Source organism: Cupressus sempervirens, chromosome 2 (genome assembly GCF_028749045.1).
Source record: "Cupressus sempervirens isolate cs-2001-9-10 chromosome 2, ASM2874904v1, whole genome shotgun sequence".
Taxonomy (NCBI): domain Eukaryota; kingdom Viridiplantae; phylum Streptophyta; class Pinopsida; order Cupressales; family Cupressaceae; genus Cupressus; species Cupressus sempervirens.
In genome coordinates, this window is record NC_143119.1 from 379,823,855 (window position 1) to 379,839,811 (window position 15,957).

Here is a 15,957-nt window from a genome sequence, read left to right on the forward strand (position 1 = left end):
AGATCATAAGTATGATCCTTTTTCACCAATTTGTAACCCACATTTACTGCAAAGCAAGGTACACCAGTAAGTTTGTTGTATTGGTAAAAAAATTTTGCAATGACTCTAACAGCAAAGTCAACAAGTGGGTCTTGAATGGTGTAAATTGTCATTCCTCTCTTGTTCCACTTGGCACCCAATATTCTTTTCAATACCTTAGAATCACTCCTAAGGGTCTTTGGTCGATCTAGGGTTGGGTACCCTATCACTCTATGTACAATTCTCTTTGTGATTTTTATTGGACCATCCTCCAACCATAAAATTCCTATAACGCTCCTCTTGGGAAGACAAGAGAAATAAACCTAACATGTTACAATGTTTACCGAACTATTTTTTTTCTTTTAAATTTTAAACAACATCAAGATAACATTAATGCGTAAGCAATAAGAACATACACATCAAATACACATTTGCAATTACAGATACAGTTTCAATTCCTCAAGGGTTCCTTTACGTTGACTCACATTTAATAATTTAAAATTAATTAGTTTAAGTTCCAAGTACAATGTCTCAAGATCATAAAGAAATAATAGATACATAATCGCATAAGCAAAGCATAAGTATATCTAATATAATGAAAGTACATCCACTAAATAACATCCACTGCACATGTCACAAGGTATGTGAAAATAGATACAATAAATCAGAATACATGATAACCTATATACATCATCTAAAAAGAAGTCTCTAAGATAAGAAATAAGAATGATAAAGGTACATCTTTTGCAACGAACATCCAATAGCTAGTAATGTGAAGGGGAACCCAAATGATAAGAAGACACTACCTCCCAACCGCGTGGTTGCCTAGTCAGGCTTCCACTCCCACCGTGCAGGGAAGATAATGAACGATCCTCATACGGCTAATCAAACATAAAACATTCCTAGGCAAGGTACCCCTAATAGCCAAAACTACCTCAAAGGTAACACATGCTACTCAAGAATATAAAATATTCCAAAAGTAAGAACACTCAATCCAATACCAACATCATACATGAACCAAGTATAAACCAAATACCAAGATCATAAGATAAAATCAACGAAAGATAATCACCTCAAGTTAAAACCCACATATCAAGAGTACATCATCCATGAAAGACCAATCATCATCAATGAAAGTAATAACCACAATAAACACATCCAACAATAAGTACACCACCAAAGGTACACAAATCTATAGAGGAGATTTAGGATACACACTAGGGAGTGTCATCACATGGTTGCTTAAGTTACCTTGGACTGATCTCTTAGTAGACCTCGAACCCTCAAGCATTGAGTTACCCTAGACTGGTTACTCAGAACCCCGAACCCTCAATATCATACATGTGGAAACTAGAAAGCCCTCTCAAGAAGATGAGGCACTCGTCCCATTCCCATCCTTAGTCTATACAAGCGCTCAAGGCATGGGTAGATCAAAAATCTCTAACTTATCTTTTTAGTGTTTTTTTCCCCCAAAAGTTTTAATTATTGGATTATCACTTATTACATAACTTGCATTAGGTTACCTTGGCACTGACCACTTTGGGTCCTAGACCCTTATGCAAGCCACTCCCAAGTCATGTACCTAGACAACCTCTCCTAAGCACATAAATCTATAGTTGTGTCCCATACCACAACACTCATAAAGAACAAACTCGGTTCCTTAACAAGAAACCTAATAATAAGAAGGTTCTCCCACCCAAGTACACATAATTGCTCCACAAGTAATTCTCATAAATATAATCTCAATTTGAATCACAAAACACATCATGACATCCAACCATATAAATAGTATAAAATAAATCTCACAAAAACCTCTGGTGTACTCTCTAGACTGGTCAACATCAAATCAACACCAAAATCCAAAAGCATAGATAATATAAGCAAAACAATATAGTTTCATAGTTTGGGTTTGATTTTAAAGAAAAAAGTTTTAGCTTTGTGTTCAATGTGCATTTTCAAGTAGATGCAATCCATCGTTTACTCCTTCCATTAACCTATTCTTTCATTTAAATAATTACGCACTCACCCCTATATTGGGTTTTAAATCAATTTTTCCAAAATACTCTAAGATAATTTATCTAGTTAACTTATTAAATAGTACATATCGATAGTTAAAATTCCTATTGAATAAGTTTGAGTATCCATTAAACTTAATTGATTTACAATTAATTAAATTAATTAGTAATTACAATTAATTAAGTTAATTAATAGTTACAATCTTATCAATAATATACATTATCAATTAACTTTAATTAAACTAATTTTAATTAAATTAATCAATAATTGTTGATCTAAATACTTATATTAAAATTCTTCATTAATTATCAATTTATTAATATTTAGCCAAAAACTATTAATAAATTAATAATTACAAAAATTATATTAAAGTACATTAATATTTTTTTTAAAAAAAGTTTTAAAAAAAAAATTATTAATAAAACATTTTTAATTAATACTAAAGTTAAAAAATATAAAAATTTATAAATAAAATTTATACCTTTTAATAAATTGTATTAATTCAAATTACAACTAATAACAATGAAATGCAAATTGTATATTTCCAAAGTCGAATAACATTAATGTTAGGAGGGGCATATATTAAAGTTTATGTAAAACAAACTATGTCAAGCGATTTATTAATTGCTGACTGCCAGGTACGTAGCGGACTGCTGTCGTAGTCATCCTACATCAGCAGGTATGATTGCGTACAACAATCGCCTACTGTATAAATTAATAAAGGGGTAGGGGGTGGTTAAGCCGCCCCTCCCCAAAATACATATATTTTTTTAAAAAAATTATTATATAATTATTTTTAAATGTATAAACTTTTACTATTATTACAATTTATTTTACAATTATATTTTATTTAATCTTTTCAAAACCCCTTTAAAAAAAACATGATAATACATAATTTTTTTTTTTTAATAAAATTTATTACAAAGAATTTTCCCTGTCTCATCAATAATTTTAGATTTATTATTATTATTATTATTATTATAAATAATTGAAATTTTAATTTTGTAGGAAAAATTAGTTGAACCGTTCGATTTTTCGATCTAGGATTTCATTTCCACAAACAAGCCCTTCTAAATTTAAATCTCTCAATCTCATTTTAATGCAAACCCAAATCTTGATTTAGTATTAATTCTTTCAAATGTAGAACGAGGTTTTTCTAAATAGTTGTTTCATTTCGGATTCACAGATGAAATCGAATAGCAAAAGATTCAAAACGAAGAGTGGCAAGATTCATGCAATAATATTTGACAAAGCAATTTTCAACAAGCACGAAGAAGACATAGACCCAAAAGTATTTCTACAATGGTTCACAAACCCTACCTTGATCTGATGAAACCCTTGCTAATGCAAACCCTTCAAAGCTTCCAAAGATTTCTTTGTTTCCCCTTCCAAAAGTGTGTTCCCTGAAACCTGTGTGTGCAATAATGACCCAAAAACCCCTAATATAGAATCTAATTACCTTTTAGGGTTTCTGTCACCACCACTTCTAAAATTATTATTATTTTATTTAATTAATTCTTTAACGCACAATTAATTTTCTTTTTAATTAAGATATTATTTTATTATTCCTTTCATGCATGCTAAGTGAATTATTAAATTACTATATTTAATTTTCCACTTGACTTCACTTTAATAAATTTATAACTTTAATCCCATGCGCACTTTATTAAAATATCTTAATCAAGTTCACATATCTTTATTAAATTCACATATTTTATCTTTTAAATTAATTTTTATATTTTAAACTCATTCATGCGAACTTAAATCTTTTTCATAAATTAATATCTTTTCACTTCTTAATTTATTTTTGAACGTTTAATTTGATAAATATTTATTAACTTAAATAACAATAATATTTGGCATTTATTTAAAAGTGAACTCCAAATATATTATTATTAAAATAAATATTATCACGTTCTAAATTTATTCTAAAACTTTTATCTTCAAATTTAGTTCTTTTTATTTAATTAATTTCTCAATTAATTAAATATAATTAAATATTAAAATGTCATAATAATTTTCCATTAAATTAAATCATCAATTTAATCTTTTAATTAGACTTAATTAATAGAAATTCATCAAAGACTCATAAAACAACATACGCACAAAATACTCACGGGTTTTAAAAAGGGTAGACAATCTGTTACGAGTCCTCCTTGCAAGACAAGTATTATAGGCTATGGCTAGGACTGGACCTGATCATTATCTTCCCATTCTCACCATTTGAGTATTTGTAATATGGCACGCTCATCCTGGCAATTTAGCGAAGTCGATGCTCGGTACCTACATCCTACATAAAAGACAAGCACGTACATGTATATAATATATCTAAACTAAACAGACAATGGCGGGGAGTGGTTCATCATGTAGATCCCGAGTAGCAGGTGACTATGACTCCCTCCCTTAACCACATCCAACACGTCAGATAGAAAGATAAAATAAACACGCACACCATACACATGCAAGTATGGGGTAAGTATTGTAAAAATCACAAGTCTAACATCAAATGTGTACATATAATAATGCATCTCTATCAATACAACATAATCATCATTAAAGACATCATGTTAACATTGTTACGAAAGAAAACACATTTACTAACTAGGAATCGTCAAAACATCATTAACATCATGTGAAATGAAATCAACTAAACAATTATATCCGATATATTTGTAATTCAAGACATGAAATAATATCATAATATTGTAAATCCAGTTTCTCTAAAACTAATCAATGCATAAAATCAGCTTTAAAAAATTTGAGAATGATAATAGAAATGTGAACTAGGGGCAGGCACTACATCCACCCCCCCTTGAATTAGGCTTACTCCTAGAAGCCCATTACTAAGAGACATGAATCAAACTTAGAAAACTCAAAACTAAGGTCCACGATCTAGGCAATTGGTCGCTCTATGACCATATTGTCCACAAAAGTAACAGTCTTGACTAAAGCCTCCTTGAGCTCTAGGTGCACACAATTGAACAAAACTACCAACACTAGCATCTTGACTAAGAGCTTGAGGAACTCGATCCAACCTGTTGCGCATACTACACTTCCAATTGTGATAGTTCCCTGACTGTGAACCACCATTGCTACCATGGAAGAACTTTCGTCTCGGCTTCTCCTGATTACCCTTAGAGAAGTTAAGAGAATTTTTAGAACTTCTAGCCCCTTGAGATTGGCTATCCCTAAATGCTCCTGAATAAAGTGACCCTCTAGCCTGAACACCTAGTAGCCCACCTTGACCTGAAGTCACACTCATCTCAACCAAAGTAGCTCGCAATATTGCATCCTTAAGGGTTTTAGGTTGGAAAACCTTAACACCCCCAATGATGTTAGCATTAAGTCCTCTAATGAAATGTTGAACCATCAATGGTGAACTATCACTAACTCTTGCATAAGACATAAGCTCGAAGAACTTACGCTCATACTCCAACACTATCTTGGTACCCTGTCTCAAGTCATGAAACTCATCTACCCTCTATAGTTGCCACTATTCAAATAGAAATCGCTCATGGAAGTGTTCAAGGAACCACTCCCATGTGACAGTCTACATATTTATCCCAAGTTTCTTCTCCTCTATATTCCACCAATTCACTGCGAAGAGCTCTAAGTGGGTGATGGCATATCTTGCTTTGACGTTGGAGTCAAATTCTTGCATGGAAAAACATCTATCTAGTGCAATCAACCAATTCTCAGCATCATATCCAGTACCTTCTCCATTAAAAGGTTTGATCTTGACCCGTAATAGGTCCTTCATCTGGATGGACTGGCTAGATCACCTTATGCACTCTAGGTTCCTCCCTCTAGGACTCATGGACCTATCTCTATCTCCATGTTCTGAATTATGAGCTCTATCCTACAAGTGTAGGCATGCTAGGATCTCCTTGACCAAGTCTCTAGTAACTGGTCCTTTAGTCTCAGTGTGTTGCTTAACACTATCATCCTCTCTAGCCTCTTCTTGAATAGGGTCCCTTGAATGGACCAAGGAAGGAATACGGGGACTAACTCTCCCATGACTTCTACCATGTCTTGAGCTACGAACCTTAGCAATAGATCTAGAACTAGAAGTCATCTCTCCTACAAGACCCAAACACAAAAATGACATCTAAGAATCCATCATAACCATAGGGTCATAACTTACTGACATAAAGCAATAATCCAAAAAGTTTATAAGTTTTCTAGTTCCATGTTCAGAATTTGTATCATTTTAGAGTTTGTTGTTCAATAGTTTGGTTTCAAGTTTGATGTCAATATAAGTTTGGCATTTAAATAAGTTGCAAGTTTACTAATTGCTCAAGTGATGGTGCACATAATGCCCAGAGTTTCCAATGTTGAAACTCAAGCTCTGATACCAGATGTAACACCCCGCTCAGGAACCCAAGAGAAATAAACCTAACATGTTACAATGTTTACCGAACTATTTTTTTTTTTTAAAGTTTAAAAAACATCAAGATAACATTAATGCGGAAGTAATAAGAACATACACATCAAATACATATTTGCAATTACAGATACAGTTTCAATTCCTCAAGGGTTCCTTTACATTGAGTCACATTTAATAATTTAAAATTAATTAGTTTAAGTTCCAAGTACAATGTCTCAAGATCATAAAGAAATAACAGATACATAATCGCATAAGCAAAGCATAAGTATATCTAATATAATGAAAGTACATCCACTAAATAACATCCACTGCACATGTCATAGGGTATGTGAAAATAGATACAATAAATTAGAATACATGATAACATATATACATCATCTAAAAAGAAGTCTCTAAGATAAGAAATAAGAATGATAAAGGTACATCTTCTGCAATGAACATCCAATAGCTAGTAATGTGAAGGGGAACCCAAATGGTAAGAAGACACTACCTCCCAACCGCGTGGTTACCTAGTCAAGCTTCCACTCCCACCGTGTAGGGAAGATAATGAATGATCCTCATACGGCTAATCAAACATAAAACATTCCTAGGCAAGGTACCCCTAATAGCCAAAAATACCTCAAAGGTAACACATGCTACTCAAGAATATAAAATATTCCAAAAGTAAGAACACTCAATCCAATACTAACACCACATAACCAAACATCATACACGAACTAAGTATAAACCAAATACCAAGATCATAACATAAAGTCAATGAAAGATAATCACCTAAAGTCAAAACCCACATATCAAGAGTACATCATCCATGAAAGACCAATCATCATCAATGAAAGTAATAACCACAATAAACACATCCAACAATAAGTACACCACCAGAGGTACACAAATATACAGAGGAGACTTAGGATACATACTAGGGAGTGTCATCACATGGCTACTTGAGTTACCCTAGACTGATCTCTTAATAGACCCTGGACCCTCAAGCGTTGAGTTACCCTGGACTAGTTACTCAGAACCCCAGACCCTCAACATCACACATGTGGAAACTAGAAAGCCCTCTCAAGAAGATGAGGCACTCATCCCATTCCCATCCTTAGTCTATACAAGCACTCAAGGCATGGGTAGATAAAAAATCTCTAACTTATCTTTTTAGTGTGTTTTCCCCCCAAAAGTTTTAATTACTAGATTATCACTTATTACATAACTTGCATTAGGTTACCCTAGCACTGACCACTTTGGGTCTCAGACCCCTATGCAAGCCACTCCCAAGTCATGTACCTAGACAACCTCTCCTAAGAACATAAATCTATAGTTGTGTCCCATACCACAACACGCATAAAGATCAAACTTGGTTCCTTAACAGGCAACCTAATAATGAGAAGGTTCTCCCACCCAAGTACACATAATTGCTCCACAAGTAATTCCCATAAATATAATCTCAATTTGAATCACAAAACACATCATGACATCCAGCCATATAAATAGTATAAAATAAATCTCACAAAAACTTCTGGTGTACTCTCTAGACTGGTCGACATCTAATCAACACCAAAATCCAAAAGCATAGATAATATAAGCAAAACAATACAGTTTCATAGTTTGGGTTTGATTTTAAAGACAAAAGTTTTAGCTTTGTGTTCAATGTGCATTTTCAAGTAGATGCAATCCATCGTTTACTCCTTCCATTAACCTATTCTTTCATTTAAATAATTACGCACTCACCCCTATATTGGGTTTTAAATCAATTTTTCCAAAATACTCTAAGATAATTTATCTAGTTAACTTATTAAATAGTACATATCGATAGTTAAAATTCCTATTGAATAAGTTTGAGTATCCATTAAACTTAATTGATTTACAATTAATTAAATTAATTAATAATTACAATTAATTAAGTTAATTAATGGTTACAATCTTATCAATAATATCCATTATCAATTAACTTTAATTAAACTAATTTAAATTAAATTAATCAATAATTGTTGATCTAAATACTTATATTAAAATTCTTCATTAATTATCAATTTATTAATATTTAGCCAAAAACTATTAATAAATTAATAATTACAAAAATTATATTAAAATACATTAATATTTAAACTTTTTTTTAAATATAAAAAAATAAATATTAATAAAACATTGTTAATCAATAATAAAGCTAATATATAAAAATTTATTAATAAAAATTATAAATAAAATTTATACCTTTTAATAAATTGTATTAATTCAAATTACAACTAATAACAATTAAATACAAATTGTATATTTCCAAAGTCGAATAACATTAATGTTAGGAGGGGCATATATTAAAGTTTATGTAAAACAAACTATGTCAAGTGGTTTATTAATCGTTGACTACAAGGTACGCAGTGAACTAATATTGCAGTTGTCCTACATCAGCAACTACGACTGCATACAGTAATCGCCTACTGTATAAATTAATAAAGGGGCAGGGGGTGGTTAAGCCGCCCCTCCCCAAAATACATATATTTTTTAAAAAAAATTATTATATAATTATTTTTAAATGTATAAACTTTTACTATTATTACAATTTATTTTACAATTATATTTTATTTAATCTTTTCAAAACCCCTTTAAAAAAAAACATGATAATACATAATTTTATTTTTTTAATAAAATTTATTACAAAGAATTTTCCCTCTCTCATCAATAATTTTAGATTTATTATTATTATTATTATAAATAATTGAAATTTTAATTTTGTAGGAAAAATTAGTTGAACCGTTCAATTTTTTGATCTAGGATTTCATTTCCAAAAACAAACCCTTCTAAATTTAAATCTCTGAATCTCATTTTAATGCAAACCCAAATCTTGATTTAGTATTAATTCTTTCAAATGTAGAACGAGGTTTTTCTAAATAGTTGTTTCATTTCGGATTCACAGATGAAATCGAATAGCAAAAGATTCAGAACGAAGAGTGGCAAGATTCATTTAATAAAATTTGAGAAGGCAATTTTCAACAAGAACGAAGAAGACATAGAGCCGAAAATATTTTTACAATGGTTCACAAATCGTACCTTGATCTGATGAAACCCTTGCTAATGCAAACCCTTCAAAGCTTCCAAAGATTTCTTTGTTTCCCCTTCCAAAAGTGTGTTCCCTGAAACCTATGTGTGCAATAATGACCCGAAAACCCCTAATATAGAATCTAATTACCTTTTAGGGTTTCTGTCACCACCACTTCTAAAATTATTATTATTTAATTTAATTAATTCTTTAACACACAATTAATTTTCTTTTTAATTAAGATATTATTTTATTATTCCTTTCATGCATGCTAAGTGAATTATTAAATTACTATATTTAATTTTCCACTTGACTTCACTTTAATAAATTTATAACTTTAATCTCATGCGCACTTTATTAAAATATCTTAATCAAGTTCACATATCTTTATTAAATTCACATATTTTATCTTTTAAATTAATTTCTATATTTTAAACTCATTCATGCGAACTTAAATCTTTTTCATAAATTAATATCTTTTCACTTATTAATTTATTTTTGAATGTTTAATTTGATAAATATTTATTAACTTAAATAAAAATAATATTTAGCATTTATTTAAAAATGAACTCCAAATATATTATTATTAAAATAAATATTATCACGTTCTAAATTTATTCTAAAACTTTTATCTTCAAATTCAGTTCTTTTTATTTAATTAATTTCTCAATTAATTAAATATTAAAATGTCATAATAATTTTCTATTAAATTAAATCATCAATTTAATCTTTTAATTAGACTTAATTAATAGAAATTCATCAAACACTCATAAAACAACATATGCACAAAATACTCACGGGTTTTAAAAAGGGTAGACAGTCTGTTACGAGTCCTCCTTGCAAGACAAGTATTATAGGCTATGGCTAGGATTGGACCTGATCATTATCTTCCCATTCTCACCATTTGAGTATTTGTAATAGGGCACACTCATCCTGGCAATTCAAGGAAGTCGATGCTCGGTACCTACATCATGCATAAGAGACGAGCATGTACATGTATATAATATATCTAAACTAAACAGACAATGGCAAAGAGTGGTTTATCATGTAGATCCCGACTAGCAGGTGACTACGACTCCCTCCCTTAACGACATCCAACACGTTAGATAGAAAGATAAAATAAACATGCACACCATACACATGCAAGTATGGGGTAAGTATCGTAAAAATCACAAGTCTAACATCAAATGTGTACATATAATAATGCATCTCTATCAATACAACATAATCATCATTAAAGACATCATGTTAACATTGTTACAAAAGAAAACACATTTACTAACTAGGAATCATCAAAACATCATTAACATCATGTGAAATGAAATCAACTAAACAATTATAACTGTTATATTTGTAATTCAAGACATGAAATAATATCATAATATTGTAAATCCAGTTTCTCTAAAACTAATCAATGCATAAAATCAGCTTAAAAGAATTTGAGAATGATAATAGAAATGCGAGCTAGGGGCAGACACTACACTTCCATCATGTATCCTTCTAAGTACTAGCTCAATCCATTTAGTTTTGAAATTTGTGTTGAATTCTAGGGCACACGTCAAACCTTTCTTCTCAACAATTTGATATTCCTTCTTCAAAACTCCATTATCACACAATCTCTCATAGGCTTCCCTCATCTCCATGTCACCTATGGCTCCAATATTATAGTTATAACACTTCCTAACATCTTGGACCATATCTACCTTAGGGGGTATGATAGATAGGGCTCTAGCTGGGTCATTTTTATATGCTACTTTAGGGATTGGCCAAAAATCAAGTTGTTTAACCTCATTAGACACTAGTTGGAGTTCAAATGACTCTTTGTCATGGGTTTTCCTAGAAGTTGAGGTCATTTTTGTAAGCTAGAGTTTGAATGCAAAGAAAACATGAAACTACATAACTTGACACAAATGTAAATACCTCAAATTTGATGAAATCGTGTTAAATTGTTGTTGAAATCTAGTTAAACACTAGATTCTCTACTTTTTAGTCATTCTTCACTTTTCTACATCTTTGCTCTTCATTTGTAATGAAGAAAAATGATTCAAAATATGATAATATACCCTATTTTTCATAGCATTTAATGCCTAGTTCATTTAATGCTTAGTACATTTATAGCTATCTATTTGGCTTCTTAAGCATTTCTACATTCCTCGACTTCCATTATTTTTCAAACACTCAGCATCCACAAAAGTATCCTTTACTCAGCTTCCACTAAAATTTCTCTTCACTTGGCTTCCACTACCAACTCGGCTCCAACTAGTCATTCAGCTTCTATTGTCTTTGGCAATCAACTTGGCATGTATAGAAATATACTTGGCATTTGAGGGCAACTCAAAAACACTTATGAAATCTTGAAGTTTTAATCTTTGCATCTTTATTCATGCTGATCTCTTCGTTTTAGTACTTGCTTGTTTAGGAACTGATGTATGATAAAGCTTTATTTATCAATCCCTAATCCCTTCTTGTGCTTAGTTTGATGAGATGTGACCACTTGACCTTTTGGGTGAAGTGATCCCTTCATTTGATGTGCTACTCCCATTTTTCTTCTTTCACATATTATTCATTTCTCCTCTGATATGTTCAACATCTACCTTTTCTTTTCCTTTGTTGATCTGTGGTTTAGGCGCCTTTAACCTTGTTGGGAAATTCTTGCTGATATGACCAATCTTCAAACAACTAAAGCATGTGGTTTGATTGAGCCATCTATTGTAGTTTCCTCTGAAATGTGTTGTTATGCAATTTTTAGGATGTGTCCATATTCCTGATAGTAATGATAGCTATACCTAGTGTTGTAGTCCCAAGTGTAGTGATGTCCATGGTTATTTTCCCTTACTGGTTGATTAGGTTTCCACATAGGCCTTGATCTACACTCAAAAGCTCTATGACCATACTTCTTGCAATTGTAGCAGTGACCTTCAAATCTTGGTGTTCTGATAATCTTAGTCCTATAACTTTATGTGCTTCATGTCCTTGCTTTTTGCACTTATGATAGTAACCCACATTCTTAGGTTTTTCATGCTAATGGGCATTCTTACTCCTATATACATTAGAGGTATGTCCCTTTTTACCATAGAAATGACAAGTAGGTTTAGTATTCTTACCTTTGTTACTCTTTTCTTATGTAGTCTTGGATGACTCTCCTCGTTTAGTGCTGGTGTATCCTAGTACTGTAGTATCATTGCTAGCCCTTGGTGATTTCAATAGTTGCTCAAAGTACTTGATGGCTTCATTTGGTTTTTTGAAGCTCTCTACAATCTCCTTTTCTCTTTATAGGTCATTTTGCAGTTATTCATTTTCCATATTCAGTGTAGAGATTTAAATGTCCTTAATATTTAGTTCATGATGTGCATTCATCATCTAGCTTAGGGTGTCTAGCTGGATGTTTGAAATTCTTGTAAGCTCAATTGACTTTTCCTCCAATCTATTGGCAAGATTCCTCTTGTCTTCTTCTAGCATAGCCTTATCTTCAATGGTTCTTTTCTTCTATTTAGTCACTTCACAAAGCATCATGGCTTGTGATTCTTGTTCAATCTTGAGTGTTCTGATTTATTCTACTTGAGCTCTCTTCTCCTCCATTAGGTTTGCTATTGTTGCATCAAATTCTTTGGAATCTCCATTTGAAAACAATTTTGAGGTGTCAACCTCCTTGTATTGTGTATCATTTTCAGCTAAGGCAATCTCTCTTCTTCTCTTCAAGGATTTTCTCAGTTCCTCTCTAGCTTCTTCCAAAGTGTGTAGAGCAAGTTGTATATCAATTGCTTGATTCTCTATGATCTTCCCAAGTTTGTAGACCTCCATTTCTAGATCTTTTCTCCAAGCTATAAGGCTCCTTCTTGTGAGAACTTAGCTCTGATACCAATTGTTGGAATTTACAAGTGGAAAGATTTACTTTTGAGAGGGGGAGGTGAATTGAAAGTAACTAGATTTAACCTTTTCAAAACCTTCCAACTGAAATCATTCACATGTATCTAATCCATCTAATAAAAATGAAAGTAAAGACATGCATGAAAATAGATAACACAAGATTTGGTAACCCAAAAACCCTTCAAAATGAGAAGGTAAAACTGAGGTGGGAATGACACCCACAAATTATCACTACAACAATATGTAACTATTCAAGGTTACAAAGTTTTGACCACTTCTAATGGTCTACCCTATGAAAGTTTTGTCCTATTAAAGACTTTACACCCTATTAAAAGTGACCTAGTTAAAGGATTTACAAACACTCACTTGGAATGTTACCCTGCTAAAGGAATTACAATCATGTTAGGGATCTACAATATGGATATTAAACCTATATAGTTGTTAAGGAAACCTATCATCATAGGATTTTCATTCCTACAATATGATGGTTAGAAAGTATAGTAGAATGTCTTGACCTAATGACTTGCAATCTTCAATTGCTGATTCTAGATCCTCATTCTGCTCTATCTACTCTGATCCTTGCTTGATTTGATATGTTTCTCTTCAAAACTCTGATACTCTATTCTTGATCAACTGAATTAGGCACTATTGTTCTTCTTTGTCTAAGTCTTTAAACACTACTCTATGCTTCACAATAATTCACCCATAGACTTCTCACATGCACACATACAATGGGGTATTGTATTCCTTTTAAAGGTTTTGAAGACTTAGGGTTAGGTATGAATCTACAATCCATATTCGCTCTTCATTTCCCACTCATTTCATTCAATTTTCCTATTGGTTGCATGCCTTCTCCATTTTTCTTATTGGCTACATGTAGATTACATAGGTAATGCAAAAGATTCAATCTTATCTTCAAGATCCTTTGAGATTCATCCTAAGTTGACTTTAAAAATGGTTTACATCTGAGTTTGTGAAGGGACAAACTCATATGTTGATTTTGTGTTACTCGACACTTACTATTTTCTAATTTTGGCACATATAGGAATTTTGTCTCACTTGGCTCCTATAGAAACTTTGTTTCACTCAACATCTATACTTTGCTTGACACCTATAGTGACTTGGCATCACTTATCACTCAGCACCTAAAGTTTACTTAGCACCTATTGAATCTCTAGCTCGGCATACACTATAGCTTGACATCTGTATTATACTTAGTATCAACTAAGAATTGGTTGAGTGTGTTGACACTCAATTTTCAAAACCAATCTGAGACCAACACAATAATCACTTTATTGAAATGGAGAATAGAGTGTTATGCCAAGGTTGAAACTCTTGATGAATCTAGAATTTCATTGGAAATTTGTGAAGAAACACAAATGGCTAGAATTTATCCCATTTGATATGCATTACATGGGTTATTATTGCTAAATAAATTTACTCTCTTGATCTCCTTAAGGGTTTGTCACACTTAATTGAGGGAGGAGAGAGTAAGGTTAGAGGATTTGATCATATTAAAGTAAGTATAAGAAGTATATTATTTTAAGTCCCTCTTACAAATTATTTTATGTCATATATTATTAAATTTTCTGAAATACAAATATTAGTAAAGTATCTTAAATTAAGAATGATATTTAGTAAGTTAATATTATGTTTTGTTACATATAAATATGTTAACCAATATAAATGATTAGTATTATTGTGAGTTACTAATATTATTATTGAAATATAAATATATTTATAAATATTGACTTTCTAGGAGAATATGACATTTAAGGGAAACTCATATATAGAAATGATGTATTGTGTTATTGTAATTTTATTATTGAAACTAAAGAGACATTTTATAATTATTTATGTTGTTGTTAGTAATGGGCATGAGTTAAATTACGAACATCCTAATTAAAATCAATATGTTATAAGAGCTATGTGCCTTGGCATTTTCATCTAAGAATGTTATTACAAGAAGAGGGAGCTTGACATTTCATTAGAGGAAACCTTGAAAGAGAGGGAGCAGATGGAAGTTGTGATTTAGTCAACCTTTGGTGATCTCAATTATATTGATTTAGAGGGAGTAAACAATGTTCAGATGGATCCTCTAGTGATCAATAAATTGTTTTAATCAAGAGGACTGTGATAATGCGATTTTAATGGGCATGCCCCCTAATATATGATGACAATCTTATGTGATGCATAATATATGATTAATCAAAATATCTAAAAAATACCTTTGCATGAAAAAATAAATTTGATTTGTTGTGAGACGTTAATGAATCTTTTAAGAATTAATTTAAATCATCTACAATTCTCTCTTTGATGAGTGAAACTTGATGTATGAGTTTTAGATTGATTTATGTGGCATAGTCATATTGAATCTAGATATTGGCGAACCATGGATGAGTTTTCTTGTACTATTAATCTCATTGAATGTTTGGATCGTCAATGGATGAAAAGAGAAAGTTGGAACTTAGAAAGAAACTGCCATATTTGATGTGATGTAAAAGTGTTCAATAATATAAGAGTGGTAATTTTACATTGTGTGTGTGTGAACGGGGGGCGGGGGAATAATAACATATGTTTCATTTCCACTTGAACCATCCTTAGAAAAAGAGATGTTCCATGACCCTCATGGGAAGAT